We start from the raw sequence: 18,985 nt of genomic DNA on the forward strand, positions 1-18,985 counted from the left end.
GGTAAGAGTAAATTACATAGGAAAAAATGGAAATTGTGGAAACAATACATGCAGAGGAATGAATTTTAAAAGAGGATGTGAATTTAATAATTTATGTAATGTTGGATTGATTATATTGTATAGAACAATATATGTGATGTATCATGTTTGTAAATGTGACCCTGTTATTATGGTTTGATTACTTTTAGATAAATGTACGTTTGTCTGTGTCACAAATGATAATAAAGTTTTTTTTTTTTTTTTTTTAAGGAATGCCATATATTATTGCTGGGTTAAGACTGTATCTCAGTATTTAATTGGTACTTTAGGTTATTCTTTTGAATGTGCCAGTAAGGAGTGGGCTGTTAAATCAATTTAAGAATGATATAGGAATTTATGTTGGATCACTTTTATCAAGGAGGAATTGTGGGCTTCACTGGAGGTGCGGTACTCTTCTCTTATAGCTACCAGTGACTACTAGTCCAGGCATAGATGGTTCGCCTTGTTTTCTCTACTTTTGTTTGAGTAAATCTAACCTGGATGATGCCATTGGAATTTTCGCTTGAGTGGGGTGCTTTAGTGCTGTCACAAAGGAATATAGGGGCAACTACCTTGAGCAAAAGTTGGGGATTAAAGTAATTAGCTGGAATGTGGGAGCAGTACCAACACAATAAGGTTGAAGATAATTTTGCAAATGTTATCAAGAGAGGGTTCTTGGGTGGTGGGGTTTATAATAAAGAAAACTGAAAATTGGAGAAGTTTGTAGTATTAGGAAAAAAGGGTTTCCAGCTTCATTAATGGACCATAAATCAGGGGGAGGTAGTAATGGGGTGATACTGTTCTTTTATGCAACATTTAAGGTAATAACTCATAGTGTTAAATCAATTGGTGTTGGGAGGCTACACTATGGAGCAGTACACTTAATAAGTAGAGTTGGTTGGTAGGAAATTCATATGTCCCTAATGTAGACAATGAGGAGTTTTTCTGGTGGGTACTTGACTACTACAAAGTCATGATGGGAAGAAGAATATGCAGTATTGTTAGGAGATTTTAATTTTGTTTTGGATGCAAAATTCAATAAAATATCTTTGAGGCCAGAATATCATGTTAGAACACAGGAAGGACTCTTGGAATGGATGGAGAAGTTGCTAGGATGGATAGATAGCTGGAGAGATCTTCAAGGGCAGCAAGAAATAATGATGTCATTGAGAGACCTAAAGAAGCTGAGGGGATTACAACCAATTTAATTCTTACAAGTATTATGTTTAAGCAGGTTGGCTGTATTGAGATAAAAGAAATACATTTTTTCAGCTCATGCAATGATGTCTATGACTATGATTATGCATATTCACCAGGATGTGGGAAAAATGGGGAAAAGATGGAGATAGGCTTGCTATGAATGGAAGAAGAATGCAAGGAAGGGGTTTAAGCAACTATTGAAAGAAGTGCTTGAGAGGAATGAGATGCATAGAGAATCATTAGGTTTAGTATATGGTAGAAGGGCTGTAAAGCAGCATAGTGGGGAGAAATAATGGAAAGGAGGGAGCCAAAGGGAGGCAAAGTAAAAATGTGATACTTGATAGAGAACTGGAACTTACTGAGATTCAAAGACTGGTTGGTTTGGGTATGGCAGAGAGGAAGCAAAGGAAATGGAGGAAACAAGATTAAAAGCGAAATCTTGAATACAAGGCATATCACCCATTCTGCTTCCTTTACAAGTCTCTTCTCCTCTCTCAAGACTCACTGAAGATTGACCTACCTTAGAAACTAATGTATATATTGTACATTATTCTCTGCTTGATTGTACGTTGCACTGTGCTTGTTCTATGTAATTGAACTATTACATTATTACTTACATGCCTGTACTTTTTGTTTGTGAAATGTTTAGTATTTCTCTTGGGCTGAGCCTTAAATTGGTCAGTACTGATCGATGCACTACCCCGGTAAACAAATATAGACAAATATAAACAAATACATAGATAAAGCAGAAATTAATTATATGGATGTTATTAAAGCAGATGCAGAATTCATGAGGAAAGGGAATTTGTGGTAGATAAAGGGAGAACACGATCCTTGGTGGATTTCTTGATTACTTCGGTAGAAGAAGAAACAAAGGTGCAAAAGTTTGAAATTGAAAGATGAGGGTCAGATAGTAAACAATGAAGAGGTAAAATTGGCATTCAAGGAATATTATTCAGTGTTATGCAGAACAGAAGGGGAGGCGCTGAGGATGAGGTTGTGTCTGAAGACATGAGAAGCAGGCTGAAAAAGCTGTGGACTGGGAATAGATGCAGGAGGTAGTAAGGAAAATGAAACCTAATAAAGCTGCAGAGTTGGATGATTTTCCACCAGCTATCTATAAGTGGGTGATATATCTGATGGCAAGAAATACAAGAAAAAAAAGTGCAATTGTTCACTAGTTTTAAGGGTTGAAAGTAAAACAAACCATGCAATAATAAGAAAAAGTTATGTACTCACCTAACATTCCATCTGTGCTGTCCATTTCCATCTTCCTCAGCTGATGCATTTGGATCTGAGTCTCAGATCCAACTTGGCTGCTTCTACCATATAACTGGATCCAAGAACTCTCAACTTCCTCCTTTACCCATAATGCTCCACCAACCTAACATAACTCAGCTCGAGTTTGCTGCCCCTAGGTATAAAAGGACAACCTATTATAGAAATTAATAAAGGCAGAAAGGAAACTCAGACAAGTAACAGAGGTTCATGTACAACTCTTAGATCTTTCAAGAAGCAAAAGAAGGGGGCAGATGGGCAGGAAGTTGAGGAAGAATGAAAATGTACAGTACAGATGGAACATTATGATGAATACATAACTTTTTATCTGATGTCCTTTTCATTCATTCATTCCTCAAATGATGGGACAGAGTCCTCAGCTACTGGAACCTTGAGTGGCCCTCATGGAAGGATATTCTTGAGTACTGCAGAGCCAAAGGCTGCTGTGTTCTTGGAAATCAAATCTAATTTGTAATGAGCAGTAAAGGTATGAGAATTAGTCCAAGTTACAGTGCATACATGTCATCTAAGGAATCCCTTGACCAAAAGGCTGAAGAAACTGCTGTAGACCTTATGGAATGAGCTCTAGGAGGCTTGGGCAAGGATAAAATAGTTGTTACCATAAACAAAGGAGATGCATTCAGTTAGCCATTTGGCCAGTGTAGGTGGATAAAGGTTTTCTCAATTTTTTAGGAGAAAATGAAACAAATAACTGGTCAGATTTTCTGAAGTCTTCGGTTCTGTGGTGATAAAAGTGTATATGTCTATGCATATCCAAATGTTGGAGCATATATGCTCCCTTATTTGAAAACTTAGGAAAGAAAACTAGTAGATTAACAACTTGATTTATGTTGGACTCAGAAGCTATATTGACCAAGGAAGATGGATTTGTTCGCAAGGACGCCCTGTCTTTGTGAAAAAATAGATAAGGAGGTTTAGAATACAGAGCCTGGAGTTTGGATACACATCTAGCTGATGTGATAGCGACCAAAAAATGGCTTTCCAAGACAAAAATTTAAGTTCTGCTTTGGCTGAAGGTTCAAAGGGAGTCTATGTTAAGGCCTAAAGCATGAGAGCTGAATCCCATGGAAGAGTAGGATCCTTAAATGGAGGTCTTAGATAAAAGACTTCCTTGAGAAAAAATTTACATAGTTTAGAAGAGGTTAAGGTAGAGTTATTTTTGGCCAGATGGAAATTAGAAATGGCAGCAAATTGACCTTAAATAATGAAAAGCTATCTCTTACATTGAAAATTGAACTTAAATATTCAAGTATAGAGGGCAATGGTGCTGAAAAAGGATCCACAAAACAAATATTTTGCATTTACTCTTGTAAACCCTTCTAGTAGAAGCTTTTTGAAAAGATAACAAGATATGATAGACCAGGGAGGACAGCCTGGGCTGTCTAGCAATTAATGGAATTGGAGAAACCATGCTGTCAGTTTGAGGCGTGTTAAGTCTGGATGAGTCATACCTGTTGGGTGAGACAAGAGGTCTGGAATGGGAACAAGTATCCAGGATGGATGCAGAAGTTGAGGCCAGAGGAAGGAGAAGTACATTTTGATGATGCCAGAAGAGCGCAATGTGGATAACTGTATTCTTCAACTGGAATGCTTTCTACAGAAATTTGGGAATTAGTGGTAACAACAGGTATACATAACGTAAACCAGAGGGCCAGTTGTGAACTGAAGCAGCTCTTGGTGACTCCCCCATTAGAGGTTCAGGCAAAGAACCTGCTGCATTTGTGGTTGAAGTGAGTGGCAAAATAGATCACAGCACAGCTGACCCCATCGACAGAAAATCCTCTCTTTGACATTGAGAGGCCACTCATAAGTCATCACAATGGACTTGCTTAGTTTGCCCACAATCACTTTGGATTTTCCCGGGATGTACATTGCTATTAGAAAGCAACCGGACTAGATCTGCCGTTGACATACTCTCATTTCTTCTCGACAAAGTGGGTAAGATCTGCTTCCTCCCTGTTTGTTGATATACCAGACCACTGATATTGTCCATCTGATTGGCAATTTTCCCAGATGGGAGAACATCTTGAAAGGCTTGCAATGCTAGTAGGATAGCTTTCATTTCCAGGACATTGATATGCATCTTGGGGGGGGGTCACATACCTTGGACTGTTCTTCCCAAGTAGTGCCCCCACCCCATTTAGGAGGTTTCTGTGGCTGTGGGCATGGGAAGGGGAATAACAAATGGATGGCCTTCGGAGTGATTGAATGAATCTACCAAAGGAGATATCTTTTGCACTCTTGTGTGATGTTGACTGGAGTGGGCAATAGATGTTAAAGAATGGACTAAAAATGTAATTTGGAAGAATTCACATGTGAAACCTGGCCAGAAGAATGAGGGTGATAGCCACTGCCATGGATTCCAAGGCTTGTAAGATCAATCATGCCAGGAGAGATGAACTTTGAATCACTTTCTTGATTTCGGACCTCAATGTCTGTATTCCAGTAGAGGAAAGAGAGGCTGTCAGATTAACTGTATCCAACTGAGCACCAGTGAACTCTAGACTCTGAGTAGGCATGAATTGTGATTTGTTGTAATTGACCATGATTCCTAGATGGATGCACAGCTGCTGCAAGTAATCCCTTACCTGTAGAAGTCGATGCCTGGTTTGGACAGTTATGAGCCAGTTGTCTAAGTATGGAAACAGTCAGAATCCCAGAAGTCTCAAGTGAGCTGCTACCACTGCCATGCATTAGGTGAATACCCTGGGGGCTGTAGTGACACTAAAAGGTAGTGCTCTGAACTGATAATGACTGGCTCCCAGCTGGAAGCTAAGGTATCTTCTGGAGTGCCTGTCCATTTTGATGTGACAATATACTTCCTGAAGATCTGTTGAGCTCATCTAGTTGTCCTTTCATAGCAGAGGCAAAATAGACTGAACCATGACAATCCAAAACTTTGAATATTGTAAAAACTTATTTTACTGAAGACCAGAATTGGTCTCAAGACCCCTGTCTTTTTTGGCTCCAAGAAGAAAAGTACCATAAACTCTCTGGTCTGGGTGGACCTCTTGGATGACTCTTTTTTCCTAGCAGTGCTTTCTTCTGACCGGGTGAAACATCATGGATCTTTTTCACATTGGTGGGGGGGGGGGGGCTAGGAAAATGGCATAATATAACCTCTGGATAGGATTCTGGGCATCCGGGAATCTTTTGATCTGATGTTGTCTTTTTCATTCTTCCTCAACATATGGGTTATGGATCCAACCTCAGATCTGACTCAGCTGCATTCTACAGACTTCAGATCTTATACCCATAATGCCAGATCCAATCCCTAATACCTCAGATCTGATTTGCTGCATTCTCGCATGGATGTGGATCCTCTCTCTCTGAGCATAGTTTAAGCCTTTTCAGGTATGTAGTAAGTTTGCTTTCTCAGAAAAAAATTACTTCTTTCTCTCTCTCTTTCTTTCTACTTAATTACTTTGTTATATAGTTCCTCCCTCTTAGTTTTTGGGTTTTCTTATCATTAGTCCACTCTACCTCAGTAAGGTAATTTTTACATACCCTTTTTGATGCCCTTTTCTTATCACTTCTTTTTTCTGTCTCTTTTCTTTAGCAGTTTGACTGGGCATTCTTTACTACCATTATTGGTAGTCCTTTAGTATATTCCTTTAGCAAAAAAAAAAAAAAAAAAAAACAAAAAAACCCAACATATTTCTTATCTTCTCTATTTTCTGTTATTGTTAAAGTTCTATGTCTGAAAAACCTACAGGGTTTAAAAATGCACTTCCTGTGGGCAAAAATTCTGAATTTGGATGCCCACAGGTGGTGCATTTTTTGTCTAGGAGCAGCACATCTGGGCATGAACTGTATCATTTGAGCCACATTTAACTTGAGGGCTTTTGCAGGCAAGAGGAATAAGTTAGTCCTCAAAGAGTTATTACCTCCTTCCTCTTCTTCCAACTCCAGGGCTCAACCCCCCAGCAAATCATCCAAGGTTCTGTTGGAGCATAAAATATGATCTCCACCTAAGTCTGCAAAGGCATTATTGTCCTCAGAGCCTCCACAAAAAATTTCAGAGATCAACTCCAACTTCCTAGGATCCAAAGAGAAACACTTCAGATCCAATTGTTATTTCAGGCAATCATAATGCTCAAAATATGGATCCTAAACCATTGGATCTGACTTACTTACTCAACTGAGTTTATTGTTGACCCTATCTCTCCTTGGCTCCATTCTACCTGCATGCAAACTCCAAGAAAATACTCAAGATCTCAGCCCACTACCACATCTCTCAGGTCTTCCAGGAGTCTTTCTGATGCTGAAGTGGATAGCATGATGAAAAAGTTCCTCAAAGCTCAGATCGAAATGAGTGTTATACTGGCGTCATCTCCCATAGGATCCATGAGTCTTCCTGCCACCTCCCATACAGTTGCATCTCCTTCTCCAATCTGTCCTTCGGTTTTGGAGCCCCAGGATCTGAGTGTTCTGACAGTACTGGTTGTCGGAGCCAAAGAAAATTGCATCTTTGACCCTGATGGTTTCTCTGACCATTTCTGTTCTTGTTTTGTCTGATTGGCGTGAATATTAGAGCCATAGCATCAGTGGTGAATCCATGGGGCTGGGCTCTAGTCCAATGATGGCGGATCCATGCTTGCCCCTCGGTGCCTCAGTGATAAAAAGCTGAGGTCCGTCTCCCTCCTTTAGGCATGGATCCAGACAAAATCATGGTTTATCTGCTTTGGAAATCTCAGCTCCAGTGCAGCTGGCTACTTCCTATTCTGGTTTGTTGGCCTTCAACATTGTGGAGAGGGGTGTTCTCTCATTCAAGAGATCCAGTCTCTCATAGGTCCTCAGATCCTACACTTTTTCCACCTATGGTTCTGAGCTCTGATCCCATCAGACCTAGTCCACAGGGACAGCCAGTACCAACTAGCATCCAGGCAGTTCCCATAGAGGTACTACACCTGTCTTTGGATACTTCCCCAGAGCATCCTGCTGAGGAGGTTCACCAAAAGAGAATGTGTAAAAGGAGACACATAGATTCCCCCTTGGAATCTCTTACTGAAGACTGACTTCGATAAAGGTGAATGTTCCCCTAGATCACTACCTGATGACATTTCATTTCGAGACATTTTAGATCCTTAAGCAAAAAGCTAGTTGGTCCTCAAATAATCCTTCCTGTGAAGAGTCATTATTTCTGGAGGCTTTTGGTGCTGTCCCATCTATGTCTTTGATGACTTCCCCAGCCGATGAGGTTATTGACCTAGTCTCTCACCAAGCATGGATGGAACTGGAGGAACCAATCCAATGTCATCTGGGAAAAATGTTAGCTCCTTTGAAATATAAGGCCAGTGGAGCAAAGGAGTCCCTGTTAATGCAATGGTTATGGTGGCAGCCACCAAGAAGGAGCTAACAGAACAGGCCATTAGACAAATTTGGAAAACATATGCTTGCTTCAGCGACCTTTGTCTTGAGTTCCCTGAACTATCTGGTGCAATGTACAAGGCCATAAGGGATTTGACCAAGGAAATCTCTCAAAATCTCTTTTGGAGTCCATGTCAGCAGATGGTTATAAAAGATCATCCTCACCGCTGGACACACTTTTCATCATAGGTTCATAGGTAGGTACTAGGCTATTGGGCTATTGGCCCTAGGGCCTATATAAGCCTAGCCAAAAAGGTACCCTGACTTTTGCCACCCAAGAAAATGATTTTCCTGTGCCCCTGTCGAACAGAGCCACAGAAGTGATCCCCAGGGTGAATTTCTTATCTCTCATCCAATCATCAAGATTATAGGTGGATAAACAGCCCTTGCAGGGTCTTTAACCCAGGACCATGTACACTATAGCCACAGTAGTTAACCAGTAAGCCATCACAGCAATCTATTTCCATTGTGTCCATGAGGTTGATTTCTCATGCAGCAGAAGCTACCTCACAGGCCACCAGCTCAGGCATTCCCATAAGGATTTTGTGGAGCCTTTCAAGTCTTCTTTCACAAGTGTTCCTTTTGATCAGTGTTCCTTTTGAAGGACCATCCTTGTTTGGCCTTTCTGTGAAATAAATGTTTTCCTGCAGTAAACAAAACAGAAAAATTGTGTCTGCTAGAGGGATTCATTTTTTTAAACCTCAATGATCCTTTTTCAAGGAATCAAAGAGAAGGCAAGAAAATGTGCTTCCATAAATTCCAGGATTCATAGGTTCATAAGTTGGTACTAGGCTATCGGTCCTAGGGCCTATACAAGCCTAGCCATAACAATTCCCTGGCTATTTCTTCCCACAATATTTACTTCCGTGGACCCCTGTCTAGCAGGGTGACTGACATGATCCCCAGGGTGAATTTCCTATCTCCCATCTAATCGTCAAGGTTCCTTTTGAAGAGGACCAAAGAGGTGCTCTGCATGACATGTATGGGCAGTCTATTCCAGAGTCTGGGGAGTCTCTGGGTCAGGAACCTATCCCTCCAGCATGTTTTGTTCATTGTGATGACTATATTTAGATCCCTGGAGTGTGTGGCTCTGAGGGATTGGTATTTCTTTAAGTGTAGCATGTCCATCAGCTCTAGGTTTGACATGGCTTTGTATGTTATGCAGAGATCGCCTCTGAATAGATGGTATGCGACAGAATATATCTGGAGTTTTTTTAGATGGTCAGCATAGGGCATCTGCTTTAGGCCTGTGATTGTTTTAGTGAGGTATTTCTGCAGCCTTCCCAGTTGTTGCAGATGTCTTGAGAGGTACATACCAAATGGGGCTTTGTATTCTATAATGGGTCGAATGAGGGATGAGTACAGTGGGGCAAAGACCTTCCTTTTTCTTGATGAAAAGCCCTTGATCATTCGGAACTTTGATTTCTTCACATATTGGTTCAGAGGCAGAGGAGGGAGTTCAAATGGAAAACTCCATCCTCACGGCAGAGGAGGCCCACAAAAATCAGGGTTTCTAATATTCCTTTCCAGATTGACCCTTTCAGCACTCCTTAAGGGCTGCCAAACTGCTCACTTCTGGAAGCAGTCAGGGGATACTTGCCCTTGCACCCAAGTGCCTGGGCTGCTATAACAAAAGATTCTTGGGTGCTAAAATAATATCCAGAGGTTACTTTATACTATTTTCCCAAACACCCACTTCCAAAAGGAGAAAGCTTCCTGAAGTTCCACCCAGTCAGAGAGAAGCTGCAGCTCAAGATGTTTAGAAGCTGCTGGATAAAAGAGTCATCCAGGAGGTCCCAGCAGAACAGAGAGGATTCAGAACTTAATTGAAGTTCTTTTTAGTGCTAAAACAAACAAGGGATCTGAGACCAATTTTGGATCTAAGCAATCTGAACCAATATGTGAAGAAATCAAAGTTCCGAATGATCAAGGTTCAGTCCATTCTACCTCTTTTAAATAAAGGTGATTGGATGTGCTCAGTTCATTTTCAGGATGTGTAGTATCACATCAAAATAAACAGATGCTTTGGAAGACACCTGCACTTTCAGTTGGGAGCCAGTCACTATCAGATCAGAGCCCTGCCCTTTGGACTCACCAGAGCTCTTGGGGTGTTAACAAAATGTATGGCAGTGGTAGCAGCTCACCTGAGACTGCAAGGATTCCAGATGTTTCCATACTTAGATGACTGGTTCCTCATGGCCCCAATGAGGCATCTCCTAGAACAGTCCAGGAACTACTTGCTCCAAAAGTGCCAATCACTAGGCATTATATTCAAGCTTTACAAATCCAGACTGCTACCAGTATAGAGCCTGGAGTTCATTGGTGCTCATCTAAGCACAATAAGTCAGATTGTTTCTCTACTTAATCATCATATACACACATTCAAGTCCCAGGTTCATCAAATTCTTTCTCATACTGCTCCTCCTGCCAGACTTATCCTTCAGGCCTTAGGTTCTATGGCAGAATTTATAGTGTTAGTCCCATTAGCGTGTTACTATATGTGTGTTCTTCATTGGACTGTAGCTATTCAGTGGTCTATTCTTCAACAGAAACTATCCTTCCCAGTCAAATTTACTCCAGTATGCAGAAGAGGTATTTGATGGTGGATCCAGTCAGATGGCACTTACATAGGTCACTCCTTCATTCTGTCTCCTCCAGTAGCCACAATGACCATGTATGTCTCCCAGCTGTGATGGGGGGCATTTCTTAGGAAGGACGGTCCAAGGCAATTTGCATATCAATGTTATAGAAATGAGAGCAGTCCTACTAGTACTGCAGACATTTCAAGATGTTCTTCCTCTAGAAACCATTGTGATTCAAGCCAACAACATGTCTGTGGTCTGGTACATCAACAAACAAGGAAAAACATGATCTTACTCCCTCTGCCAAGAAGCTATGACAGTGTGGCAATGGGTGATCTCCTCCAACCACTTTCTAGTAGCAATGCACATTTTGGGAAATCCAACATATTAGCAGACAAACTCAGCAGGTCCCTTCTGATGCCTGTTGAGTGGTCTGTCAATCAATCAGTGGTGGAGAAAATTTTCCATCTTTGAGGCCAACTATGCCCTGATCCCCACTCAGGGTGAGTCAGTGAGAGATGCTCTAGTCCACATTTGGCCCTCTGGTCTTCTTTACAACTATCCTTCCAGTACCTCGGATTCCAAAATTCTTACAGAAAGCCAGTCAGTTGAAGAGCTCTGTTATCCTCATTGCCCTCTTTTGGTCTTGCCAAGTCTAGTTCCCCTTCCTTTTGTCTCATCTTTGTTATCTTTCTTGGATACTGGGCCCCAGTCCAGACCATCTGTCACTTCCCTTGAAGATTAAACATCTCAGTATCCCAGCCCTCAGACTAACCTCATGGTTTCTCCAGTTCCATTAACTGCTATACTGCCCAGGCTTTCTTCACTGGTTTATGATATAATTTTGTCCTCACAGAAAGATTCCACTAAGAGAATTTACAAGAGTAAATGGAAAGGATTCTAATTTCGGGCCCTGAAAAATTAAATTGATCCTTTTACTGACCCTGTTTCTTCTGTGCTGGAATTTTAGCTTCTCTTTTTAAAGAAGGTGCTAGTTTTTCCACAATCAGAGTACAGTTGGCAGCCATATCAAATTTTTGCTCAGGAAATGCTTCTTGATTTGGCTGCTTTAAGGTTTTTCTAAAGGACACCTTCTTGCTCAGACCCCCAGTGAAAGATCCATCACCTCCTTGGGATTTAGCAGTAGTCCTTCAAGGCTTAATTCAACAACCCTTTGAACCTTCAGCAAAAACTGACTTAAAGTTCCTGTCTTGTAAAACAGCTATTATATCTGCTAAAAGGATTTCTAAACTCCAGGCTCTTTCATCAAAAATACCTTACATTGGTTTTCATAAAGACAGGGTTACCTTATGAGCCAATCTTTGCTTCTTATGAAAAATGGCTTCTGAATCAAATTTAAATCAAACCATTCATTTACCAGTCTTATTTCCAAAATTTTTGAACCTGGGAGAATACATGCTACATCTTTTAAATGAGCCTAGACAACTAAATTTCTATTTACACAGAACAAAAGATTTTAGAATACCAGAGCAGTTGTTTGTTTTTCAACTAGTCAGCTGGGTTCCCCAATTTCTATAGTTACATTGGCCAAATGGATAATTAATTGCATTTTCTGAATATATTCCCAACAAGGTTTCTCCTTACCAAAACCACCTAAGGCCCTTTCAACTAGTTCCATGGCCACTCATCCACCTTCTGGTCTAGAACTTCCATTGATGATATTTGTGCAGCAGCCACCTGGTCTTATGCTCATATGCTCATACCTTTATTACTCATTATATAATTTCCAGAAGCAGAGCTGCTTTTGGTTCAGTAGATGTCCTTCTATACTTATGTTGCAGTATTCTTAACATGGGGGATTCACTGCCAAAGGTGATCCCAATGTTCAGCTAGTATACAAAAGACATTAACCACTGCAAGGTACATGGGACATCGTACGTAGGCCATCAGCCGGTATAGGGCATAAAAGTGACGTCTGCATGTACCATCCTCAGAACTTCTCTGCTGCCAGTCCATCTACAATCATTGGTCTTCTAGCCAAGCTGTTTGATGGATACAAGAGACTCGGATAAGTGCCCTGTTGGGGTTTTATTTTATATTTTTTTCTACTGCTTTTTTGCTGTGAGGTTACATGTCATCCAAAAAGGGAAAATGCCAGTGTGGAGACAAATTCCACATAGAGACAGTCACGATCAGTGTTTCTTCTGCTTAGGGCCCAACCATGAACATAAGTCTTGCCCTGTCTGTAAATCCTTTGTTCCCAAGACCCTACATAGCTGCCTTTCCTCTCTTAATATTTATATTGAGAATCAGACACTGAAAAAGGATAGCACACAACATTATAGAGTGTACGTTGGGGACTTCTGCTGAGCCTGGTATGAAGACGGCTAAGAAAATTAGGCCTGAAGCTTCAGCTGCACCTCCCCTTCCAGACTTCTCTCGAAAGACTGATGTAGGCCCAGAGACCTATCTTGATTTTGGCTTAGATTCTAAGGCAGGTACCACATCAGAGGATGCCTTTATGGCTCTTAAACCTCCCTCAGCAGTTTCTCTTCCTAGTCCTCCTTTAACTTTTTCACCACAGAAAAGGATTCGAGTGTAGGATTCTTCGGAAGAAAAGGATTCCTCATAGGATGAATCCTTGGCCTATTCTGCTCAGATAACCTCCCCCTTGCAGTATGCCTCCCCTGAGGAAGAGTCCAATGACACAGAGTGTCCTTGTGAAGATATCACCTTTGGGTAGACTATTGCCAGGACGATGGGATATTTTAAGTGTGACTGCTCTCAGGTTTCTGAGGTGCAGAAAAGGTGCTATGACTTGCTTCAAGTAGATTCTCCTCTCGTTAAACTGTGCCTCTGGTTTTACCAGCTTTTCTTGATGTCTTCTTTTCTTCCTCAAAGACCCTAGACTCTCAACCCCTGCCGCTAAAAGACAGAGAGGTACTATAAAGTTCCAGAGGACTGTAAATTTCTTTATAAATGCTCATCAGCAGATCCAGTGAATGTTTCTGTGGCTGCTAATAAACCTTCTTGTCTATTGCCATTCACTTTTTTTCACCCTTCAGATAAAGAGAGTAAGGCCATGGAAAGGTTGGGAAAAAAGGTTTATACCTCAGCCACCCTATCTTTCTCTGCTATCAGTTACAAAACTCCAATGACCAAGTATGCTTTGGTTCTCCTTTCGCAGGCTACTGAACTCTCTGCCTTCCAGAGTTGGAAGTTAAGTCACAGCCTTCATCAGTTCTGTGGTTTCCTCCCAGGTGGCATGCCACTCCATTAAATGGAGTTATGATGCAACTGAAGCATCTGGCTCTGCTTTAAGGAGTTACTCCTGGTTGAGGCTTCAACCATTTCCAGATGTCTTTCAGGCTAAATTACAGGATGCTCCCTTACATAATAAGGCTTTGTTTGGGGCTGCAGCAGCAGACATATTCAAGTCCTTGCAGAAGAAAGGTAAAGAATTACAGGACCTAAAACATATTTTTGTGTCTGTGGTTCCTAAACTCCAAAAGAATTACCCAGCTCAAACTCCTTTTGTTAGGAAACAATCTCACACACCTCCTTCTACCAGAAGTAAGAGAGGTGTTAGGAAACCTACTGCTTCCAAACCCACTCAGCCTACTCCTTCCCAAAAACAGCCTTTTCCAGACAAGCCATGTAGTCTTCTACTACCAACCATTTCTCAGCCCCTTTCCTCTCTCTGCTTCTTTCCCTGTCCCTTCCAGTCTGGGAGAATATCACTCAAGATTCATGGGTCCTTTACATTATCCACAAAGGGTATTCCATGGTGTGGGAAACTCTTTCATAGGTATTCCTAAACCATCTCGAGAGCAACTACATGTTTTTCCAGAGTTGTTCCAAGTATTGAAATCCCAGAGAACAATTCAAGAAGTTCTACTGCACCAAAGAGGATGAGGTTTCTACTCTAGGAATTTCCTGGTTCCCAGAAAAGATGTCCCTTGGAGATCCATTTTGGATCTTTCACACCTCAACACCTTCCTATAAGTCCTAACCTTACATGCTTTCTCTGCCTGCCTTTTTTCCCCTCATCTTTCTACAGGCTTTTTATGGTCTCCTGGGCATCAAGGATGCTTAGCTTCACATTCCCATTCATCCCCTTTTCAGCAAATATTTGCATTTTTCTGTTGCCCTTCACATTCCCATTAATTTCCTTTTCAGTAAATATTTGTGTTTTTCTGTTGTTTCATCACATTTTCAGTTCTCTGCTTTGTCCTTTGGTCTCTCTATAGCACCACAGGTATTTAAAAACTGCTTGGCTCCTGTGATTGCTTATTGCAGACAACAGGATGTACAGATCTTCTCATATCTGGACAATCTCATGCTCTAGGCACTCCTTCCAGAGATCTTACAACTCTCCATTTCACCATTTACCTTCTACAAAGACTGGGCTTCACAATAAACTTCCAAAAATCTTTTCTCACCTTGTCACTGGACCATGTCTTCCTGGGGTGCAGAATCCAGACAGATCGAATGTCGGCTTCCCTGTCCTCCCGGAAACTTCTGCCTCTAACCAAATTCTTCCAAGACCTACTTCTCATGCAGTCTCTTACAGCCAGGGAGTTCCTCCACATTATAGGGTTCATGGCATCCACCATCCTCATGTTACCTCTGGCCAAACTTCACATGAGGAAATTTCAATGGTACCTCAAGTCAGTTTGGAGTCAACGTGCACATCCACTGGACTTTGTTATCCCTCTTCTTCCTTGTCTGAAGAGGGAACTTTGTTGGTGGATTCAGCAGATTTACTTGAACCCAGGTCTTCCTTTGCATCCTCCTATTCCAATTCAGGAGTTGTTCACAGATGCCTCAGACATGGGTTGGGGACAGCCTTTGCATACTGGAAGATTCAAGACCTTTGGTCTCCTTCTGAAAAGATGGAGCATATAAACATAAAAGAGATGAGAGCCCTGCTGTTGGCTGTACAGACTTTTCACTCTCTTTTTTTGTCCAGGTCCTCCAAAACTGTTTACAGACAACACCACAGTTCTTTGGCATTTAAACAAATGGGGGGAGGAGGATGAAATCATACCTTCTATGCAGGCTAGCCCTCATGGCATGGGAACTGGATACGCAGTGCCAGGTCACCCTTCGGGCAGTCTACATCCAATCAGAATGGAGTGGCAGACACTCTGAGCAGGTCCATGACTTAATTCCATGAATAGATGCCTGACAGGGATATACTTCTGGACAATCTCCACCAATGACAAATTCCTCAAGTAGATCTCTTTGCCTTCTCTTTGAACAAAGAACTACCAAAATTTTGCACCAGAGTTCCAGACCATCTTGTGTGGAAGGTGAACACCCTTTCTTTCTCATGGAAGGGGATGTTTCTTTGTGCACCCCCCCCCCTTTCCTCTTATTCAGAAAATTCTGCAGAAGATTCAGCAGGACAAACCAAATATCTTGCTGGTGGCTCTCTTTTGGCCAAGACAGTATTGTCTTCTTCTGCATTTAGCCAGGGGCAATCATCACAAGTTACCTCACAAGGTAGATCTTCTCACACAAGACAAGGGATTACTCATACACTCACACCTGTCAACTCTACATCTGACACTGGGTGATAGGCTTCTGATTCCTTTCAGACACCTCTTTGCAGAGGACATGTTTAGGGTTCTGCAGCAGGCCAGAAAACCCAGTACTAGGAAATTCTACTTATTCAAATGGAAGAGGTTTTCCATCTGATGTTTTTCCCGTAAACTAGCCCCATTTTCTGTGGATGTCCCTCTAGTTTTATTTTACTTGTCTGAACTGCTGATGGCTGGGTTGGCTTATTCTTCTGAGAAAGCTCATCTATCAGCTATTTCTGCTTGTCTGCCTTTGTCTCCTCCTTTGACCACTAAACTGGAGGTTAAACTCTTCCTTTAGGGCATCATTCACATCAGACTTCCCAGGAAGCCTGTTTCCCCTTCTTGGGAGCTCAATTTTGTCTTGGAAAGATTCACTGTGGTTCCATTTGAACCAGCAGCTACAGCTACTCTGCAACACTGTACTTGTAAGACTGTGCTATTATTAGCCATCACTTCATCCAGGCGGGTGTCCGAACTTCAAGTCTTGATGACTTCTCCATTCCTGGTTTCCATAAGGATGGGGTTTCCTTGTGTACTAACCCTTCTTTTATGCCAAGGGTTGTGAATGAGTTGACTGTTAACCAATCTATTCATTTGCATACCTTTTTCCCCTCTCCATAATCATCTAGTGAGAGTTCTACACACCCAGGATGTGCATAGACAACTCAGATTTTACTTGGATAAAACTAAGGCTATCAGGAAATCTGATCAGCTTTTTGTTTCTTTTCATCTCAGGGCTTTGGGAATGCCGGTTTCCAACAGCTCATTTCCACTTGGATTTCTAAGGCTATTTCCTTTTGTTATATTTTTCATGGTAAGAACCCTTATATTGCTGTTAAGTCTCATTCTACAAGAGCTGTGACTTCTTCAGATGCTTTTTTCAAAGGTTTGTATACTACCTCCATCTTGGAAGCTGCTACTTAGTCTTCTTTTCATATCTTCACTAAACATTATAAACTGGATGGCATCTCCAAATCTAGAGCTGGCTTTGCTAGAGACATTCTCATTCATGTTAAGAATACTGCAACATAAGAATAGAAGGACATAGAGTAGTTGTGTAAGAACTTACCATAACCATAGATGTCCTTCCCTTCACTTCTGTGTTGCAGTATTCTAACCCTCCCACCTTCTCCCTGTTTTTTGTCTTTTTCCCTGGATGTATGCTTACCTGCTTTTGTTCCTTAGGCTGGTGTTCTTACTAGGGCATTCAGTTCTGAGGATGATATGTGGGGATGTAACTTTTATGGCCTACAACAGCTGCTGGCCTAAATGCAACATCCCATGTACCTTGCAGAGGTTAAAGTCTTTTGTATACTGGCCAAATGTCAGGACCACCTTTGGCAGTAAATCTCCCATGTTAAGAATACTGCAACATAGAAGAGAAGGACATCTATGGTTCTGGTAAGATTTTACACACCTATTCTTTCTCCTGAATATCTTTCCATGAGGACCACCCAAGACTTATGTAGCTGGGGACTCTATCCAATATGTTAAGGAAAACTGAAAAGGACAACATCAGATATTAAAGTTACGTACCCACCATAACTATGCGTCTGTGTTATCCGTTTTCATTATTCCTCATCTCTACTCCCTCCTTCCTTCCCCCTTCCTGTCATCTTATGGAGTGACCTGATGGACCTCTGGAACCTGTTGTTCCAGGTTTGAGCCCTGGTTTAATTTCTCTTCTCTTCTACTATTATATATTAAAACCTTTAAGACAGCAAACTCAATCAGAAGTATTGGGGATGGACTGGGGTTATTGTGGGTAAGGAGCAGAGCTCAAGAGCTGGATCTGAAGTTTGCAAAATGCAGCTGAATCGAACTCGAGGTCAGATCCATAATGTGTACATAGAGGAAGAATGAACATGGACAACACAGATGCATCATTATGATGAGTACATAACTTAGTTTATAGATAGACAAGCTCTACAGACAAATGTTCCCTGACTCCCTCCAGAGGGAAACAGCCAGGCCTCTTTTCAGAAGCGCTAATAGGACTTATACAAGGAGGAATCCCTGAAGCCCTAGTTCTGTGGGCCACGTCTTCTGTGAGAGCAGCGCCTTCCATTTAAGATTTCCCCCTCTGCCTCTGTGGGAACTATCTCCATGCGAGTCTTGAAAAGGACTTGGGATATTCAAAACCACATTTTCTACTTCCTCATTGATTACTTGAGAAGGGTCTTTGAACGTGTTGAAAAATGTACACACATGGCAGACAGGGTCTTTCCCTCTTGCTCACATCTAGAGAGCATGCCCTTTACCTTGGGGCCAAACAAGAAAGATCAATTAAAGGGCGCATTGACAAATGAAGACTTAAAGGGCTCCACAAAATCACATAGTCACATCCAGGCATGTCTCCTATTAGCTATGCCTGAACCCACCTCCTATGAGGTACCTTCCACTGCATGGGAGATCAACTTCTTAGATGCATTAGAAATAGACTGGAGGGTGGCCAGATGCAAGGAGATTCTATTTTGATCTTTGCCGGACATGGACCAGAAAGAGATTTTTCAAGCTCTTTGGTCATATCTCAGTGTAACCTCATAAAATGTTCCAGATAATTTAATGACCTATTGCCAAAGGTCACTGATGCATACACATGTGTTCCAAATCTATTCAAAGCCCTGGACTCTCTGCTAGGGGGATGGACAGAAAAACTCTGCTCTGCCAGTTCCTTCCTAGTGGCTGCAGCTATGACCATGGCATTGACCAGGACCCCCTTGCTTCAGTGTGCCCAGTCCTTGTGACGGGCTAGAATTTTTTGTATTTTTTTGGAATCAGCTCTACTGTATCTGGCTCCTTCCACACCCAGTGAGAAAGAAGATCTATGAGCTCATTGGCCAGGTGGGTCACCCAAGAAGTAGAAGGGCTGGACCCGTCAGAGAACCAACCACCTTTTTTTTTTCTGGAGCTCTGGGATGTCTCCAAAGGAGATTTCTTCAGGTGGAGATTTGGGGAACCCCTCCC

Source organism: Protopterus annectens, chromosome 2.part0 (genome assembly GCF_019279795.1).
Source record: "Protopterus annectens isolate FY-2018-M chromosome 2.part0, PAN1.0, whole genome shotgun sequence".
NCBI lineage: Eukaryota > Metazoa > Chordata > Ceratodontiformes > Protopteridae > Protopterus > Protopterus annectens.